We start from the raw sequence: 11,637 nt of genomic DNA on the forward strand, positions 1-11,637 counted from the left end.
GTAACAAAGTATGAGATTAATACCCAAGAATAGCTGAGATCAGCACCAGGAGGATTACTCCATAACTTAGAGGCCAGCCGGGTATCCTAGAGGAAAGGGCAGTTCAGATAGAGAAGGGAGCACCAAATAAAGGATGTTTGGAGGATCCTCCCAGGAGGGGAGATGCATGTCGAAAGTAGACTATGGACTGAACATGTTTGCCACTCAATGCCTCTTTTGCAGACCACAACACCCAAAAGGAGAGAGAGAACACAGGGGATTGCCCTGCCACAGAGACAGGGGGGAGGGGGGGATGGGGGTGGGAGGGATATTATCCATGGTGGTGGAAAATGGGCACTGGTGGAGGGATGGGTATCTGATCATTGTATAATTGAATCCAAAGCACAAAAAATTGTAAATCTACAACTTTAAAAAAAATAAAATAAAGGGGAAAAAAAAAAAAAAAAAAAAAAGAACATTGGAGGGGTGACAAAGTTCAGACTTAAAGGTCTCGGTTTTGTGTAACAGAATTGTTCATAAATCTTATGATAAGTTATCTAAATAAGTCATGAGAATTGTCACATTAAGGAAAAAATTACGGGAACAATGTTACAAGTAGTGGTAATACAAAGAAAATATAACTCATTTTCACAAATTCAGGGCTAATGGATTAAATAGAGGTAGTAATCGTTTTTCTTAAACTATCTGCTTTATAATTTTTAACTCAAATGTAGAAAAATACTCAGTACTTTTAATTATAGTGTGTTGACTAAAGAATTACTATTTAAAAGATATATGCTAGTTTAAAATTTAGAAAATATCTTGATCTTAACAACCTGTGATCACATAAGCACTGGTAAAATGATGATAAATCAACACAATGCAATCAAGATCATGAAATAAATAACACATGCAAAAGATCACTGTCACTGTCACTGTCCTCTCATTGTTCATCGATTTGTCTGCCCGAGAGGGCCCAGTAACGTCTCCATTGTGAGACTTGTTGTTACTGTGTTTGGCATATCAAATACCACACAGGTAGCTTCCCAGGCTTTGCCATGTGGATGAGATACTCTCGGTAGCTTGCTGGGCTCTCTGAGAGGGGCAGAGGAATCGAACTCGGATCGGCCATGTCAGCCATGTGCAAGGCAAACGCCCTACACACTGTGCTATCGCTCCAGCAAAAGATAATCTCGAAATTTAATCACTTCATTTATTCTCTACATTCTAGAGCACTAAATGGTAAATTTTGTTTTACCAAAGTTCAAAACTGAAATTTCATAGAGTTTGTAAGAAGTAAATTTCCAAACTTTTAATGATCAAAGCATAATTTCATTTCTTTTCTTTTTAGCCTATCTAGGATAATTCTCTGTCCTGCTCTTCATTAATATACTCCTGATCTCTTTCAAATTTATTACTTTTACTATACAATTTATATTTATGAATGCTTCCAAAGATACCTTTGAGTTTTCCACAGTCTTCTTGTGTTAAATCATATGATTTTTTTCCCATTTTATAGCATGAAATGCTATATGATGATTTTACGTGTTTTCTTAATGTAAGTTAGGTTTATGTATCCAAAATAAAGAACAAAACTGTTTATTTAAAATAATAACATTGTATGTAATTTTTAAAAATTATTTTTATTTCTTTCCTTCATATCTAAAACCTGACATTATATTCAAGATAATCATTCTCTATCTAAACTTTATGTTATGCCAAGTATTTCTTACTTTTTCAGTTGGACTCTCATTTAAATCTTCCCCTATCTATATATGTTATTATTTAAAATAAAATTATCTGCAGGCTCAATTGTATATGAAACATGCTATAATTCATTTTCAAAGTACAAAGTCAAAGGCAAATTATAGATTATTCCCAGACTAATAATTTTTCCTCATTTAGGGATTCAGTATAAGTTTACTATATATATATGTATATATATATATATCTACACACATATATATACCAACATTGTCCTCCCATTGTTCATCGATTTTGCTCAAGTGGGCCCAGTAAAATCTCCATTTTGAGATTTCTTGGCATATCAAATACATCACGGGTAGCTTGTCAAGCTTTGCCGTGCAGGCGAGATACTCTTGGTAGCTTGCTGGGCTCTCCGAGAAAGGCAGAGGAATCGAACCCTGCTTGGCTGGGCCTGCTGTGTGCAAGGCAAACGCCCTACCCTATATCATATATATATATATATACATATATACATATTTACAATGTAAGTTTTCTTAGCCTCCTATAATACAACACAAAAATCACCACTTCAAATATTTAAAGTCCAATAAAATAGAATATGAAATTTCTTCAAGGAGGATATCACTATGTCTTTCATTTTTTTTAATCCCATCAAATCACAATTGGTTTTTTTATACTTCATTAGCAAAGAGAGAATTTAAATATGTTAGAATCAGTTGTTTATCTCTCTTTGGAAAACAAATAGAGAGACAATATGTCACAGTAACTTGACTAGCAGCCGACTGATACAGATTTTCATTCCCATTATTTTATTAGCTTCCTTTTGAACTTGGGTCACAGTTTCACAATACTGAAATGCAATTTAACTTCACCACCTATAAATAACAATATAGGGGACCAAAGAATATTATTTTAATAGATATTTGAAACAGTAGACAATTTCACACACATAAAAAAATGTATGAATAAATTGACCATATCTCTCTGTTTCTAAATCAGCTCTCAGCAAAGTGCCTAATATGTGACTTCTTTTAAACCTTTCAGTTCTACTGTAGCATCTGAGTTGTACATGCTATGACCTTTATCAGAATTTTCCTATTCCGTGTTCTTAATCTCCATCAATAGAACATTGTTGCTCTGAAAGCCTTTGCTTATTTCCCTTCTTCTATCCCAGTGTTTCTTAGGCTCCATACCTCTGAACTTTACTGTCTTCTCCATCCAGAACAATCAAAACTGGGTGGTTTTATTATATATTCACTTACTAAAGTATCTATGTCTCATAAATAATTGAAAGTTTGAAGAGTAAATGGTTATCTATTCATTTTTGTCTCAGCATTCATATGGCATAGGCTCTCTTGAATGTCTATGGGGCTGTAGAGATAGTAGGTACACTTATTTAGTGCACTTAGCTTGGAGAGGCCAACCACAGAGCCAGGAGTAAGCCATGAGCACCACTAGATACGGCACAAAAAATAAACATCTATAACTACAATTACAAAAAAAATTACAATTACAAACAGAATATAAGTTCATTCATCTTTACTAATTGAAAATGGTAGACAAATTAATTTATAAGGTAGAGTTGGTAACTGATCATCCTCAAGTTCGGCTATAGGACATATTTTGAAAACTAAAGATCCACTTTCTTTTATTGAAAGGAAGTTCAATTTTTCTTTATTTACTTCACTAATGTATAAATTATATTTAAGTGATATTTTAAAAGGCTAATTATATTTATGGATTCATATTTAGATACCAAACAGAAGTAAATGACTAAGGACTCCTAATTCTCTCAAAAATATAATATTTATATTATTACTGAATAAAGTAGTCAAAATTATTTCTCAAATTGCAAAATCATAGTAAGTTCTCATTTTTATCATTTAATATGCGCATAACGAGTCCAAAAATTCAATGTGATTTTTGTATGCAAGACTACATAGTATTACAGTACTTTCAAATTATATCTCATGAGATTCTGTGCTCTTTATGAAATTGCTGAGTGGAAAATAATTATTAGTAATTAAAATTTCATAAAGAGCATTTAGTTTTATGGGCTCTGATATCACTAACCATGATATTGAAGGGTGTTACCACAAAATTTCTTTTTCCTCAATAAAATACCAATGTCCTTGTAGCATAAATTCAATTGAAGATGGTATCAGTGCCATTTATGGAACATACTGATCTTTATAACCACATTATCACCTTTCTATTTTGTGAGTCACAGTGGTGTTTCTTCCTGCTAGGCATATTCATTTTTAATCATCTTTTAGTTGTGCTATTTTCTGCTGTGCTCTAAATTGTCATATGTATATAACCCCTTGCTGCTTTATGCCCTCAAGTCTGTTTAGGAGTACAAAGTCTCCTAGATTAAATTTTGGTTTGTTTTCTTAGTGCCAAGTACATCACCATCTGTACCTTTTTTTTCTTTTTGGGTCACATCCGGGTTTACTCCTGACTCTGCACTCTGGAATTACTGCTGGCGGTGCTCAGGAGACAATATGGGAGGCTGGGAATTGAACCCGGGTTGGCTGCGTGCAAGGAAAACGCCCTACCTGCTATGCTATCACTCCAGCCCCCACCATCTGTACATCTTACTCTTTTATCAACTAGTCACAAGGAGGGCCAAAATTTTCTATTCTATTCTTAAATACATAATATTTTCTATAAAAAAAAGCAAAAGACAAGAATAGAAAGAATTAATATTTTTCATATTTTTAGCTATCTAAATTTCAGATCTGCTGCTTCACAGTGGTATTAAATAGCTGGGTGTTAAATATTAATGTTTTTTAAAATTATTATGGTGTCAAGCATGGTGTGAAGACAAGAAAGATTTATAATATAATACAAGCCTGAACATACAGTTAGCAACCCCTTAATAATGCTCACATGTGTTATTTAATAGTGCAGTGCATGGAATTGAAAAACATTCATTGTTCACTTGAGTTGCCCTTTTTGTCAAATTCATTTCCTTCATTATAGTCTTCGTCCATTAAATTGAATCCTGTGACTTGCCAAGAAATCAGGTATATATTTTTCAACCTTTTAGAGAAAACATACTATAATAGTGAGAGTTTTGAAAGTCTACTGAATGTGAAGTATGAAATAATAAAATATTCATATAAATCAGTTTATATATATACATTTTTACAGAAAATGTTTGAAAAGTCAGGTATTCTTCTTACTTCCTCATTTGATTCTCTTCCTTTCAATACACACAGATATATAGATTTTCATTTTTGAGTAGTCATAGACTATACACTACTGCTTACCCAAATCTTTCTATGCACAACAGACGAAAATAACACTGATACTGTGAACGCTGTAAATCACCAGAGTATTTATTTGAATGTAGGCATAGCTATTAACAAAAGTAGGATTGCAACAGTGCCACTCAGTGACATGAAATACTGTCATCACAAAAGATAAATATGAGTCCCCGCCGAACCGGAGACCCTCCAGCAGGGGACAACGGCCACAGCTCCGCAGGACGGCCCATCACCTCATCAGCCCCTCTCTTCCAGGTGGGTAGGGAGAGCCGGGAAGGCTGCTCCTTCTCCCCCAGCCCAGCACGCCTTTTCATGCCAAACCGGAGACCCTCCAGCAGGGCACACAGTCCCACAACTCTGCAGGACTACCCATCGCTCCTCCATTCCAGGATCCTGGGTGGGAGTGACCCTGGGATCAGACTGGGGACGGGGGCATGGCCACTATGTAGGGGCGTGGCCTCCCAGAAGTGGGTGTGGCCTTCTCCAGGAAGGGTAGCAGGGCCACAGTTATATTTCCCAATCCAAGCACTAAGGACTGTCATCCCACCCTTTATCACCTAATACTGACCAACAATTTCTGACAACCTCTACTACAATACAACAATATTCCACTCGCCTACTTCATTTCTAACAAAAGGCCAGTATGAAATAAGCTGTAAAAGCTCAATATTAAAGAGCACCTCTTCCAAACTTCACTCAATATCCGTTATAAAACAAAGAACAATGCCTGAAGAGAGGAAAGTCGGACACTAGAAAGGGAGAAGGGTGACTACCATTGACCAACCTTATCTAAAATCCTTTCCCACGATAAGAGGGAACAGTACCTTGTGATTTCAGGGTTCTACCTCTAGACAACCAAAATAACATGAAGAAACAGCGCAAATCTCCACTACAAGGAGAATATGAAGAAAAGAATCCCGAATCCTCAACCGAGGTTGTCCACAATTATGCTCTCTTCCATAAAGAATTCTGGGACAAAATGCAGAGGATGTTCAAGGATCTACTCAAAGAATCAATGGAAGAGATATCCAGAAAACTAAAAGAAGGGATGAAAAAAACAATAGAACAGATAGTCGAGAAAATACAGGAAGAAATGAGAGCAAAAATAAAAAATCTACAAAAAGAAGTGTCACAAATAAAGGATTCAGTAGATGAAATTAAAAACTCAGAAAGTGCCCTTAGCAATAGGATAAGTGCAGCTGAAGAGAGGATCAGTGATCTTCAAGATGAGCAACAGAAATCCCATAGGGAACAACAACAATAGGAAAAGACCTCAAAATGCCTCTAAGGAGAATCAGAGACCTAGGGAATGATGCCAAGAGAAACAACATTAGAATCATTGGAGTACCAGAAAGACAGGAAGACAACCCCAATGAAAAAGCCACAGTCAAAGAAATCATTTCTGAAAAGTTCCCAGAGTTAAGGAATGCAGACATCCAGATCCAAGGAGCCAGAAGGGTACCAGCTAAAAGAAACCCCAGTAAAATCACTCCAAGGCATATCATAGTCATAACAATGGATGCTGTCGACAGAGACACAGTATTACAAGCAGCAAGGTCAAAGAAGGAAATTACATACAAAGGAGCACCCCTTAGATTCACAGCAGACCTATCAGAGGAAACCAACCAAGCCCGAACACAATGGTTGGATATAGTGAAAAAACTCAATGAAATGAACTCCTCACCAAGAATACTCTAAACAGCTAAACTCACTCAAATTCGATGGAATGATACACCAGGTTTCTAGATAAACAGCAGCTCAGGAACATCATAGACTCAAAAAGAAATCTAAAAGAAGGACTAAAGGGGCTCCTGTGAGATTAGAATGAAAACACTTATAAACACTTACAAACATAACAGAAAGATGGCACAAAACCCCATGACAATAATCTCTCTTAATGTCAATGGTCTAAATGCACCAACCAAGAGAAACAGAGTGGCAAAATGGATCCAGAAACTGAAACCAACATTCTGCTGTCTACAAGAAACTCATCTGAACAATCAGAGCAAAAACAGACTAAAAGTTAAAGGATGGAAAACAATTCTGCAAGCAAACAGCTCCCTCAAAAGAGCTGGGGTGGCCAAACAAGTATCCAACAACATTAATTTCAGGCTGAAAAAGATTAGAAGGGACAGCGAAGGCCATTTTCTCTTCATCAAGGAATACATACAACAGGAAGAAATCACACTCTTAAATGTATACGCACCTAATGAAGGAACAGCTAAATACTTAAAACAACTTCTAACAGATTTTAAGAAGGACATTGCTAGCAACACAATAGTAGCTGGAGATTTCAACATCACCTTATCACCTCTGGATAGAACAACAAGAACAAAACTCAGCAAGGAAACATTGGCTTTGAATGAAGAAATAGAAGAGAAAGGACTTATAGACCTATACAGGGCTTTACACCCCCAAAAGAAAGAATACACATTCTTTTCCAGAACTCACGGAACATTTTCCAAAATAGGCCATGTACAAGGCCACAAAGCATACCTCAATAGAATCAGGAAGATAGAAATAGTATCAACAATCTTTGCACACCACGATGCTCTGAGAACAGAGGAGAATCACAAACAGACACGGAGAACCAAACCAAACACCTGGAAACTAAACAACTTACTGCTGAACAACGAGTAGGTCAGGAAGGAAGTCAAGGACGAAATCAAAAGATATTTGAAAACAAATGAGAATGAAGACATGAGCTAACAGAACTTATGGGATGCAACGAAAGCCATTTTAAGGGGAAAATATATAGCTCTGCAAGCATATCCCAGGACAGAAGAAACAAAGCACATAAACAACTTGACTTCACAGCTCAAGATCTTAGAAACGGATCAACAGAAGGAGCCCAAATCGGGCAGAAGGAAAGGGATCATAAAACTTAGAGCAGAAATCAATGACATGGAAACCAAAGGAACAATTCAAAAGATCAATGAAACCAAGAGCTGCATCTTTGAGAAAATATACAAGATAAATAAATCACTAGCAGGACTCACAAAAAATAGAGAGAGAGTACCCTAATAAACCGAATCAGAAATAAGAATGGAGATATCACAACAGAAACCACAGAAATTAAAAAGTTCATCAGAGACTATTTTGAAAGTCTGTATACCAGGAAACAAGAGAACCTAGAAGAAATGGATAAATGTCTGGATTGCTATCATCTCTCAAAGCTGAATCAAGAAGATATAAAGTACCTGAATAGACCTATTAATATCAAGGAAATTGAAACTGTAATCAAAAGTCTTCACAAAAAAAAAACCCAGGTCCAGATGGATTTACTAGCGAATTTTTCCAAACATTTAGAGAGGACCTATTGCCAGTTCTTCTAAAGCTTTTCCAGGAAATTGAGAAAAAAGAAACTCTCCCAAACAGTTTCTATGAAGTCCACATCTCCCTAACAAAAAAAGGAAAGAAAGACACCACAAGAAAATAAAACTACAGGCCGATTTTCCTGATGAACATGAATGCAAAGATTCTCAACAAAATACTAGCAAATAGAATTCAACTACTCATCCATAAGATCATACACCATGACCAAGTGGGATTCATCCCAGGGATGCAAGGATGGTTTAACACTCAGAAATTAATCAACATAATGCATCATATCAACAAAAGATAAGATAAAAATCAAATGATCATATCAATAGATGTAGAGAAAGCATTTGACAAGATCCAGCACCCGTTTATGATGAAAACCCTGGCCAAATTGGGGATAGATGCAACTTTCCTCAATATAGTTAAAGCCATCTACCACAAGCTTAGAGCAAACATCATCCTCAATGGGGAAAAACTGAGAGCCTTTCCCCTAAGTTCAGGGATGAGACATTGATGCCCACTCTCTCCACTACTGTTCAATCTAGTTCTGGAATTACTTGCAATAGCGATTAGGCAAGAAAAAGATACTAAGGACATCCAAATAAGAAGGGAAGAAATTAAGCTCTCACCATTCGCAGATGATATGATACTATACTTAGAGAATCCTAAAACCACTACCAAGAAACTCCTAGAAACGATAGTCTTTTATAGTAAAGTTGCAGGCTATTAAATCAATACCCAAAAGTCCATGGCTTTGCTATACACAAGTAGTGAAAGAGAAAAGAAAATGACATGAAGCAAACAATCCCGTTCACAATTGTACACCAGAAAATCAACTACCTAGGAATTAGCCTAACTAAGGAAGTAAAGGACCTGTACAAAGAAAACTACAAAACGCTGCTTCAGGAAATAAAAGAGGACACGAGGAAATGGAAAAATATCCCCTCTTCATGGGTGAGGATAATGAACATTGTCAAAAAGGCAATGCCTTCCAAAGCACTGTACTAACTCAATGTGATCCCTATTACGATACCCATGACATTCTTCAAAGAAATGGAGCAAATACTCGTGAAATTTATATGGAACAATAAGTCGCCGGGAATAGCTAAAGCAATTCTTGGGAAAAAGAAAATTGGAGGAATTAACCTCCCTAACTTCAAGTTCTACTACAAAGCAATAATAATTAAAACTGCATGGTACTAGAACAAAGGCAGAGCTGCAGAACTATGAAAAAGGGTTGAATATACTGACATCTTCCCTCAAACATATGATCATCTAATCTTTGATAAAGGAGCAAGAAATATGAAGTGGAGTAAGAAAAGCCAATTTAACAAATGATGCTGGCAAAACTGGACTGCTACATGCAAACAACTGGGCTCAGATCTCTGTCTAACACCATGTACAAAAGTAAGATCAAAATGGATCAAAGACCTCAACATCAGATCAGAATCCGTAATGTTTATTGAAGACAAAGTTGTCAAAACCCTCCATGACATTGAAACTAATGGTATCTTTAAAGATATCACATCACTGGCCAAGCAAGTGAAAGCAGAGCTAGACAAATGGGACTATCTTAAACTAGGAAGCTTCTGCACTTCAAAAGAAAGAGTGACAAAAATACAAAGACCGTATACATAATGGGAAAAGATATTTGCCGAATACACATCTGACAAGGGGTTGATATCAAGGATATATAAAGTACTGGTTGAACTCTACCAGAAGAAAACATCCAACCCCTTCAAAAAGTGGGGTGACGAAATGAACAGAAACTTTCTCAAAGAAGAACTTTGAATGACTAAAAGGCACATGAGAAAATGCTCTACATCATGAACCATCAGGGAGATGCAGATCAAAACCACAATGATATATCATTTCACACCACAGAGACTGGCCCACATCCAAAAGAACAAAAGTAACCTGTGTTGGCACAGATGTGGAGAGAAAGGGACCCTCCTTCACTACTGGTGGGAATGCCGACTGGTTCAACCCTTTTGGAAAACAGTATGGACGATTCTCAAAAAATTAGAATTTGAGCTCCCATTTGACCCAGCAATATCACTCCTGGGAATATACCCCGGAGAGGCAAAAAAGTATAGTCGAAGTGACATCTGCACTTGTTTGTTCATTGCAGCACTGTTTACAATAGCTAGAATATGGAAAAAACCTGAGTGCTTGAGAACTCATAACTGGTTAAAGAAACTTTGGTACATCTACACAATGAAGTACTATGTAGCTGTTAGAAAAAATGAAGTCATGAAATTTACATACAAGTGGTACTACATGGAAATATCATGCTAAGTGAAATGAGCCAGAAAGAGAGAGATAGACATAGAAAGACTGCATTCATCTGGTTAACATAAAGTAACAAAATAAAAGACTAACACCCAAGAATAGCTGTGATAAATACCAGGAGGTTCACTCCATGGCTTCAAGGCCAGCCACACACTCTAGGGGTAAAGGCAGCTCAGATAGAGAAGGGAGCACCAAATAAAGGGTGCTGGGAAGATCTGCCCAAGATAGGAGATACATGCTGAAAGTAGACTATAGACTGAACATGATTGCCACCCAATGCCTCTTCTGCAAACAACAGCACTCAAAAGGAGAGAGAGAACAAAATAATGTGCCCTGCCACAGAGGCAGGGTTGATTGGGGACTGGAGGGGTGGGAGGGATACTGGGATTGGTGGGTGTGGAGAATGGGCACTGGTGGTGGGATGAGTACTCGATCATTGTATAACTGAAACCCAAGCACAAAACTTGTAAGTCTACAACTGTATCTCATGGTGTTTCACTAATAGTAAAAAAAATAAAATAAAAAAATATAAATATGAAACCATTCTGCCATCAGACTGTACAATTAATATACATATTTGATCAGCATGACTATCAGTTGGCTACATGTTATTAAAAAGGCAGTCATAGGGGCCAGAGTGATAGTATAGTAGGTAGGGCATTTACCTTGAATGCAGTCAACCTGCTGGAGCGCTAACACAGCAGGTAGGGCGTTTACCTTTTTTTTTTTTTTAATTTTTATTAGTGAGACACCATGAGGTAAAGTTGTAGACTTACAAAGTTTTGTGCTTGGGTTTTAATTATACAATTATCAAATACCCATCCCTCCACCTGTGCCCATTTCCCACCACCACAGATCCCAGTATCCCTCTCACCCCCCATCTCCCCCATCCCACCCTGCCTCTGTGGCAGGGCATACCCTTTTGTTCTTTCTCTCCTTTGGGTGTTGTGGTTTGCAAAAGAGGCATTGGGGGCAATCATGTTTGGTCTATAGTCTACTTTCAGCATGCTTCTCCCATCCTGGGAGGATCCTCCCAACACCCTTTATTTGGTGCTCCCTTCTCTAT

The sequence above is a fragment of the Sorex fumeus genome, unplaced genomic scaffold (assembly GCF_029834395.1).
Source record: "Sorex fumeus unplaced genomic scaffold, SorFum_2.1 ptg000037l, whole genome shotgun sequence".
NCBI classification, from domain to species: Eukaryota; Metazoa; Chordata; class Mammalia; order Eulipotyphla; family Soricidae; genus Sorex; species Sorex fumeus.